The following is a 10,259-nucleotide window of genomic DNA, read 5'->3' as shown; positions in this document are numbered from 1 at the left end:
AGAAATACAGACATTTATCTGGATTTGTTGATAGATAGCAAGTAGGATCAGAATGAAATATATGTATTTTTTATAGATAAATACAGACATTTTTCTAGATTTTTTGATAGCAAGTAGTATCAGAATGAGATGTCTGTATTTTTTATAGATAAATACAGAAAATGTTCTGGTTTTTGTGATGGATTGCAAGAGGTATCATAATAAAATATGTTTTTTGGAGAGAAATACAGATTTTTTTATGGCTTTTTGATAGAGAGAAGTGGGATCAGAATGAAATATCTGTAATTTTTATAGATAAATACAGAATTTTTTTGATCGATTGCAAGAGGTATCATAATTAAATATGTTTATTTTTTGTAGACAAATACAGATTTTTTTCTGGCTTTTTTAAGAGATAGTAAGTGTTATCAGAATGAAATATCTGTATTTTTTAAGAGAAATACAGACATTTTTCTGGCTTTTTTGATACAAGTGGGGTCAGAATGAAATATCTGTATTTTTTAGGATAAATTCGTTTTTTTTTTTCCGTAAATTCGGATTTTTTCGTTTTTTTATAGATTGCAAGAGGTATCATAAATAAAAATCTGTTTTTTTTACAGACATACAGAAAATAAAGTATTTTTATGGCTTGAATGATAGCAAGTGGTATCAGAAATAAATATCTGTATTTTTTTTTGAGAAATACAGAACATTTTCTGGCATATTTGATAGATAGCAAGTAGGGTCAGAATGAAATATCTGTATTTTTTTTAGATAAATACAGAAATTTTTCTGTTTTTTTAAAGATTGCAAGAGGTATCATAATTAAATATGTGTATTTTTTGTAGACAAATAGCAAGTGGGATCAGAATGAAATATCTGTATTTTTTAAGATAAGTACAGGATTTTTCCATTTTTTTTATAGGTTGCAAAAGGTATCATAAATAAAAATCTGTATTTTTTTACAGACATACAGAAAATACAGACATTTTTATGGCTTTTTTTGATAGCAAGTGGTATCAGAATGAAATATCTGTATGCTTTTTTTACAGAGGTTCAGACATTTTTCTGGATTTTTTGATAGATAGCAAGTGGTATCAGACTGAAATATCTGTATTTTTTTAGAGAAATAAAGAAATTTTTCTGGCTTTTTTGATAGATAGCAAGTAGGATCAGAATGTCAATAAAGTCAATGGGGGAAAAATTCGGGTTGTTATTTGGGTCGTTGGAGAGCTTCTACAGCCTATAAATACATTTAAAAAGACATGTCAAGACTCTCCCATCTCTGCACAAAACTGTACAAGTAAAAATAAAAAAAGGAAGTCTTTTTTCTGTTGCTGGCACGGCCATTTTATGGGGCGGTCAAGGGAACATACCGGATTTTACACGGTATCCGAGTACAGCCAGAGAGGGACATGAGGGGGTTCCTCTGGTCCAAAAACTAGCCACCAGGTTTCACGGCTCCGTTACAAGCCATACACAGGCTTCAGAGTACAGGCAGATCAGCATGAGGAGGAGGCGTTGGGCCCTGAGAAGGAGCAAGGACGGCATTTGAGGTTGAGGCCATCACCCATATGGACAGTGTCGAAGCTGTAGCTATCGGAAACATGAATGGATCAACGAGATTCCAATCCGTACCAACTATGTAGCGAAACCACATGAAAGGGAACAGGCTTGACGGAATCAGCGGGGAAAGAAGACCCTGTTGAGCCTGAGTCTAGTCTGGCATCTAGAGCTGGGTACCTTCATATTCGATTTCAGGAATAGGAATGAGGGAGATTCCAATCTGTACTTACCTACAATATAGCGAAACCGCATGAAAGGGATTGTGCTTGGAAGAACCAGCGGGGAAAGAAGACCCTGTTGAGCTGGAGTCCAGTCTGGCATCTAGAGCTGGGACTGGGAGGAGGAGGCGGTGGGCTGTGAGAAGGAGTGTGGACGGCATTAGTTTCCGGCATCTAAAGTCAGATACTGGGCAGGCGGCAGCATCATTTACAGCAGGAGGAAGATGTGTATATAGGTGTATATATATATATATATATATATATATATATGTATATGATATATTTATAGGTCAATTTTTTTGGGGGGGGATTGACACACAAAATGCAAGTGCGCTGTGTTGTATGCAGCACTTTTCTTCAGTGGTGACGCTTGTAATATGCAGCACAGTATACAAATCATATAATGCAGTATACACTGCGTCTGTGTCTGTCACTCAGTACAAGAGTTATCACTGCGTCTGTGTCTGTGCACGCAGTCAGCGAGGGGACTCTGCCTCTTGCTGTGTGTATGTAACACACTGACTGACTATCTATCTATCTAGCTTTCTAGCCTTCTATCTTCTAGCCTTCTAGCTGCTAACCTTCTAGCTTCTAACCTTCTATCTATCTATCTATCTATCTATCTATCTATCTAGCTATCTTTCTAGCAAACAGTGAAACACTCTTCCTATATCGGCTGTCTGCCACAACAAAAATGGAGGGGGCATCCCTGCTGTAATTGGAGGGCATGGGGGAGTTGCCCACCCTGCCCAGTTGTTTCAGTGCATTCTGGGAAATTCGAATTCGGGTTTGTCGAATGCAGCAAAATTCGGGTCGGGTCTACCCGAATTCGAACAGCCATATTCGAGTCGAACATAAGGACGACCCGAATTCGAACAACAACACTGATCATAATTAAATATCTGTTTGTTTTGGAGAGAAACACAGAATTTTTTATTGCTTTTTGATACATAGAATTGGGATCAGAATGACATATCTGTATTTTATTTAGATAAATACAGAAATTTTTCATTTTTTTTTGATAGATTGCAAAGAGGTATCATAATTAAATATGTTTATTTTTGTAGACAAATACAGATTTTTTTTCTGGCTTTTTTTGATAGATAGCAAGTGGTATCAGACTGAAATATCTGTATTTTTTTAGAAAAATACAGACATTTTTCTGGCTTTTTTGATAGATAGCAAGTAGGATCAGAATGAAATGTCTGTATTTTTTATAGATGAATACAGAAAATTTTATGTTTTTTGTGATGGATTGCAAGAGGTATCATAATTAAATACCCGTTTGTTTTGGAGAGAAACACAGAATTTTCTATTGCTTTTTGATACATAGAATTGCGATCAGAATGACATATCTGTATTTTTTATAGATAAATACAGAAATTTTCAGTTGTTTTGATAGTTTGCAAAGAGGTATCATAATTAAATATGTTTATTTTTGTAGACAAATAAAGATTTTTTTTGATAGATAGCAAGTGGTATCAGAATGAAATATCTGTATTTTTTAAGATAAATACAGGATTTTTTCATTTTTTTACAGATTTTACAGAAAGAGATATCCTTAATAAATATCTGTATTTTTTTACAGACATACAGAAAATACAGAAATTTTTATGGCTTTTTTGATAGAAAGTGGTATCAGACTGAAATATCTGTATTTTTTTAGAGAAATATAGACATTTTTCTGGCATATTTGATAGATAGCAAGTAGGATCAAATGAAATATCTGTATTTTTTATAGATAAATACAGACATTTTTTCTGGTTTTTGTGATAGATTGCAAGAGGTATCATAATTAAATATCTGTATATTTTGGAGACAAATACAGAAGCTTTTATGGCTTTTTTGATAGCAAGTGGGATCAGAATGAAATATCTGTATTTTTTTTTTTTTTACAGAAGTACAGAAATTTTTCTGGCTTTTTTGATAGTTAGCAAGTAGGATCAGAATGAAATAAATTATGCCAGTGTGCATTTCACCCAGAGATCCCCCAATGTGTCATTTGCAAATGACATCTCACCCTTCCCTTTCAGCTGCTTCTCAGTCCAAAACTCATCATTCTGCAGTATTTTCACAAGATCTATGTTGACGGATCTTTGAATAGAGTCTCCCAGGACGGGCACATGCTTGTTGTGGAAAAAATCTCCGGACGTCTGCTGAGCTCAATAACTTCATGCCTCAATGTGGTCATCTAGGACCTCTCGGTTCCCGTTAAATATACCAGTGTCTCTCATCTCATCCCCCCGACATATACAGAGGGACTGCTGTCCCACTACCCAGTTCCGGGGTAACATACACAGAAATTCAGTTCCATAAACCGTGGTACCAATGGATGACGCAGAAGACGTGGCCCTCTACATTCAATCACAAATTTCAGATTACACACTTCGGGGTGTCATTAAAGATGCACTACACCCAGCTCTAGATGCCAGTTATCAATGCCTTCCACACTCTGTCTCAGGGCCTGCTATCAAGTGAAAGCACATAAAAAGGGAACGGGGCTTGGCGGAATCAGTGGGTAAAGAAAATCCCGTTGAGCTTAAGTCTAGTCCGGCATCTAGAGCTGGGTACTGGACAGTGGGCAGGCAGCAGCAGTAATAGCAGGAAGAGTAGGCGATGGGCCCTGAGACGAAGTTTGGACGGCATTAGTAACTGGCATCTAGAGTTGGGTACTGGGCAGGCGGCAGCATCAGTGAAAGCAGGAGGATGAGGCAGTGGGCCCTGAGAAGTGTGGATGGCATTGTTAACTGGCATCTAGAGCTGGGTACTTGGAGAAAGGGGAGGTGGGCCCTGAGACGAGCAAGGACGGCATTAGTGGTTGAGGCCATCACCTATATGGACAGTGAAGAAGCTTTAGCTACTGGAGACATTGCTGTGTAGGGGACTGCCTTTTCCTATCTGCTAGCTGTAACTTTGTAAAATGCGGCATGGACAGCATTGTTAACTGGCATCTACAGCTGGGTACTGGGCAGGCGGCAGCAGTAACAGCAGGAGGAAGAGGTGGTGGGCTCTGGAACAAAGTGTGGACAACATTAGTAAGTGGCATCTAGAGTATGGTACTGGGCAGGTGGCAGCATCATTTACAGCAGAAGAAGTAGGCGGTAGGCCCTGGGACGATGTTTGGATGGCATTAGTAACTGGCATCTAGAGTTGGGTACTGGGCAGGCGGCAGCATCAGTGAAAGCAGGAGGAGGAGGCGATGGGCCCTGAGACGGAGCAAGGATGGCATTAGTGGTTGAGGCCATCACCTATATGGACAGTGTAGAAGTGGTAGCTAGTGGAGACATTGTTTTGTAGGGGACTGCCTTTTTCTATCTGCTAGCTGTAACTTTCTAAAATGCGGCATGGACAGCCTTGTTAACTGGCATCTACAGATGGGTACTGGGTACTGGGCAGGCGGCAGCAGTAACAGCAGGAGGAAGAGGTGGTGGGCTTTGGAAAAAAGTGTGGACGGCATTAGTAAGTGGCATCCAGAGTAGGGTACTGGGCAGGCGGCAGCATCAGTAACAGCAGAAGAAGGAGGCAGTGGGCCCTGAGATGAAGTGTGGATGGCATTGTTAACTGGCATCTAGAGCTGGGTAATGGGTACTGAGCAGGTGGCAGCGGTAAAAGCAGGAGGAAGAGGTGGTGGGCTCTGAGACAAAGTGTGGACTGCATTAGTAACTGGCATCTAGAGTTGGGTACTGGACACCAGCAGTAACAGCATGAGGAGGAGGCATTTAGCACTGAGACAGAGTGTGGACAACATTAGTAATTGGCATCTAGAGTTCGGTACTAGGCAGGCAGCAGCAGTAACAGCATGATTCAAAGGTGGTGGGCCCTGAGACGAAATGTGGACAACATTAGTATCTGGCATCTAGAGTTTGTGCTGGGCAGGCGGCAGCATCATTTACAGCAGGAGGAGGCGGAGGCGGTGGGCTCTGAGACGGAGCGTGGACGGCATTAGTATCTGGCATCTAAAGTCGGGTACTGGGCAGGCGGCAGCATCATTTACAGCAGGAGGAGGAGGCGGTGGGCTCTGAGACGGAGTGTGGACGGTATTAGTATCTGGCATCTAGAGTTTTGTACTGGGCAGGTGGCAGCATCATCTACAGCAGGAGGAGGAGGCGGTGGACTCTGAGACGGAGTCGGGTACTGGGCAGGTAGCAGCTTCAGTTACAGCAAGAGGAGGAGGAGGAGGCGGTGGGCTTTGAGACGGAGTGTGGACGATATTGGTAAAGTTTAGTACTGGGCAGGCGGCAGCAGAGAAGTGTGGATGGCATTGTTAATTGGCATCTAGAGCTGGGTACTGGGAGGAAGAGGCGGTGGGCCCTGAGATGGAGCAAGGACGGCATTAGTGGGTGAGGCCATCACCTATATGGACAGTGTAGAAGCTTTAGCTATTGGAGACATTGCTGTGTAGGGCACTGCCTTTTCCTATCTGCTAGCTGTAACTTTGTAAAATGCAGCATGGACATCGTTGTTAACTGGCATCTACAGCTGGGCACTGGGTACTAGGCAGGTGGCAGCAGTAAATGCAGGAGGAGGAAGTGGTGGGCTCTGGAACAAAGTGTGGATGGCATAAGTAACCGGCATCTAGAGTAGGGTACTGGGCAGGCGGCAGCATCATTAACAGCAGAAGAAGGAGGCGGTATGCCCTGAGACGAAGTTTGGACGGGATTAGTAACTGGTATCTAGAGTTGGGTACTGCACAGGCGGCAGCATCAGTGAAAGAAAGAGGAGGAGGCGGTGGGCCCTGGGAAGTGTGGATGGCATTGTTAACTGGCATCTAGAGCTGGGTACTGGGAGGAGGAGGCGGTGGGCCCTGAGACGGAGCAAGGATGGCATTACTGGTTGAGGCCATCACCCATATGGACAGTGTAGAAGCCTTAGCTAGTCGAGACATTGCTGTGTAGGGGACTGCCTTTTCCTATCTGTTAGCTGTAACTTTCTAAAATGCGGCATGGACAGCCTTGTCAACTGGCATCTACAGCTGGGTACTGGGAAGACGGCAGCAGTAACAGCAGAAGGAAGAGGTGGTGGGCTCTGAGACAAAGTGTGGACGGCATTAGTAACTGGCATCTAGAGTTGGGTACTGGGCAGCAGCAGTAACAGCATGATTTGGAGGCGGTGGGCCCTGAGACGAAGTGTGGACGACATTATAATCTGGCATTTAGAGTTCAGTACTGGGCAGGCGGCAGCATCATTTACAGCAGGAGGAGGAGGTGGTGGGCTCTGAGACAAAGGCCCTGATTCATGAAGAAAAATCGGAAGCTCGCTCGTGCATTCGTATTCGTGATCTTAAATCGTAAGCCGTCGCGCAATTCAGCAACTGAATGAGCTTGCGGCCGGAGCCGCGCATCTCGGGCAGCTTTACACTGGCGAGCTTGCATTAAAAGTCACTGTTCCCCTAAAAAATCATTCTTTCTAATGGCACACATATTACCCTTAACCCTAAACAAAAATGTTTGTGCTGTTTAAATGTTTAAAACATGTATGTGCGCTAAAAAAAAAGCATATTTTAAAATCACTCATTTCTTTTCTGTTATGGAAGAGTTCAACTCCTCTACATAGGCGCCTATATAAAGCTTCCGATGCCTGATCGGAGGAGCCGCTCGCGGGTAAATCCCGGGACTATCTTGCAACTGACCGCGCGCGAAGCGATCAGACTAGATTTTCCCACAAAAGTCACAAGCACTCACACGTTCTTTTGTTTGCTTCTTATGTATATGTGTGTGTATATATATATATATATATATTTATTTATAATTATTGTAGGATATAATTATATATATATATATATATATATATATATATATGTATAAAATACTTTTAACATTAAATCCTCCCCAACTCAACTTTATTCTATTTTTTTTAATTATTAGAATATCTGTTTACTGGTGTACATATCTAAAGGATCATATTGATCAATGATAATGAAATGTCCAATTGCAAAAAAAAAAACCAAACAGCCAATTTTGACAGACTGCGCAAGTGCTAATTGCAAGTGAATTTCTATTACATGTGCGCCTAAGTTTGAGCATAAATAAGGGTGTGTTATAACTTGCTTTTTCCTTTTGTCTTTTTCTTTTCTTGGAGGGGCTGTTGTTTTGTTTGTTATCCTAATTAATCTATGTTGCTGCATTTGATACTTTGCTTACCATTTAGCATAATAGCTTCTTTTTTTATTTTTTTGACTTGGAATGTTTTAATGTCTATTTTGCAATTTTGAAGTCAATCGTAATGCTATGTTATTGTGTTTGTGGCCATATTGTTTGATTGCCAAATTCTGCCTTCAGTACTACTTTTCAATGTTTATCCTGCATAAAGATTTTCTGCTCCAATTTTCCACCCTTGATAGGGCAAAATTGCATATTGGTTTGTTAAGTATTTTTTGAATTTCTTGGGACATTTTTGAACTATTTTGGCTTTACATGGAAGTGTGGGTTTACATGTGTTTTGTTTGTTCTTTTTAATCATTTTGTCATTTACTGTAAAATTTTTAGTGATGTGTATTTTTTTTTTATTTTGGTTTTGATATATTTTTAGATTTTATTTTGACCTTTTAGCAAATGTTTCTTTTGAATAAAGTTATTTCTAAAATGTTGTTGTTTGTTTTCTGGGGGTTTGTGATCTCCTTTCCAATCGCTCAGGACACACAGTTTAAAAAAGACAATTGTGATTGTTTTTAAGCTATTCCTCCCCTGAATTATTTTGAAAAGTATTATTTATCTAAAATTTATGCACGTAACTATGCGCAACAATGGACCATTAATTACATGCGGGTACAGATGTGCATATTGCAGGCGTACGTGCAAATGCGTGGCATGGCGTGGCCACATTTTCCAGTAGGTAGGGGTTAATCAGGAAGTTGGAGAGAGGACATCATGCCGCGCGCATTGTTTGGCGAAGGGAGCTGTGTTTTATTATTAAAGTAAGTGATTTTTTTAGAAAAGTTTTAGGGGGGCGGGGAGGGGAATTCTTTTTACTGGATTTAACTCATGTTTCTCCATGTTTCTCCATGTGTTTCATGCATCATGCATGTTTGAATGTGTTTCATGAATGATGCAACTTTGAAACACATTGCAATGTGTTTTTATGCTGTTTTTCATATTTCTCAGCCTAAGAACCCGCCATCTTTAATCCTTTACATGTTCTAAGCCCTTGTTTGCAACTACTTGAAATGTTGAGGATCCTGCTAGCTACTTATCAACCACATTTCTTGGAGGTTGTTGCAGTGCACTTCAAATACTGGTAATTTGGTGGCCTGGGCTTTCTTAGATATTTTGGGACTATTATCTATGAGTGTCCTCATAGGCTGCAAGATATAACATGCAGAATTCCCACACACAGATATCACACTGTGCCCATGATGTCGTTACACATGCCTACAGAGTGGAAAAATTTTACCAAGCAGTTTTATATAGAAGCCACAGCACAGCTATAGAATAGGAAGGGGGGCAGCATGTGTCCCCAGCTCTTATCGGCAGCTGGAGTCCTCTGCACGGATGACGGCTGAGAATGGAGCGTTCTCTATTGTTCTTTCAACGGATCACAGCTGCAGATGAGAGCTGGATAGAGGTCCACACACCTAAAATTGGATGTTCACAAATATGTACATGCACATATTTTGATGTGTGTATGTATGCTTTGTAAGACTTTTCAGGATTCTACCCCATCAAGCTCAATCAATCAGAGGTAGATCATTTGAAGAGCACTAATTTGCCTCCTCTTTATCACGCAAGGCTGGAAATGATCTTTTTATGTCCGAAGGACAGTGGAAGCCTTCTGCTAGAATGTCCTCTGGTTAACTCACACCACAATCCTGATTTTGGTGAAGGCACATTATTCTACTGTCTCACATAGATATTCACATGTTTTGGATTTCTCCACTTTTTTGGGGGAACTATTTTTTTTCACGTGTCCACAAAATAAATCCACATTTGCGGCATTATCTGACCCAGTGCGACAGTGCTTACATTTTATGTATGTCTGGCACTTACTAATGCTTCACTAAAACCGGATAAACAGCGTTTACATCTAGGAGCACAATTATTGGTTTTACAATGGTTTAAACAGGATTGAGCTTAGTGGGGTGGCAACTGGAAGCTTCTTAGTAATAGTAATAGTATACCCATATATATCTACACACAATCTTAACAAACAATTTACATTTGCAACAGAAAATATATAAATCAGTCAATGAATTAGTTATCCCTTTTTTTTTCTTTTTACCAGGCGTTTGGTTGTTGTCAAAATAACTCACATTTTGTTTCTCTTTTTCTTTAGACAATGATTAGGCAGAGATATGACCAGCAGAGGTCCATATTTGTCAAAAGACAAATCGCTGAGTGGATCGCAGACAGGCTCTGGACCCCTGCAGGGAGGCGCCCAACAGTCGCCCATATTCAGCATACCTGGAGCGACCTGAAGCGGAGGAGACCCGATCTGGTGCGTGAAGTGGGGGACCGCATCCTGTCTGGTAAGTTTGGCATTTTGTCTTCTCCTCTTGTTAAG

General features: G+C 40.7%; 1 protein-coding gene across 1 annotated transcript in view; it reads left to right on the top strand.

The window, feature by feature from the left end:
* The window catches only part of TMC4 (transmembrane channel like 4), a 135,422-nt gene that overhangs the window by 37,194 nt on the left and 87,969 nt on the right, over window positions 1-10,259 (top strand).

The sequence above is a fragment of the Pyxicephalus adspersus genome, chromosome 11 (genome assembly GCF_032062135.1).
Source record: "Pyxicephalus adspersus chromosome 11, UCB_Pads_2.0, whole genome shotgun sequence".
In the NCBI taxonomy this organism is placed as follows: Eukaryota; Metazoa; Chordata; class Amphibia; order Anura; family Pyxicephalidae; genus Pyxicephalus; species Pyxicephalus adspersus.
Note: the sequence above shows the minus strand (reverse complement) of the source record. Positions and strands in the feature narration are given on the sequence as shown.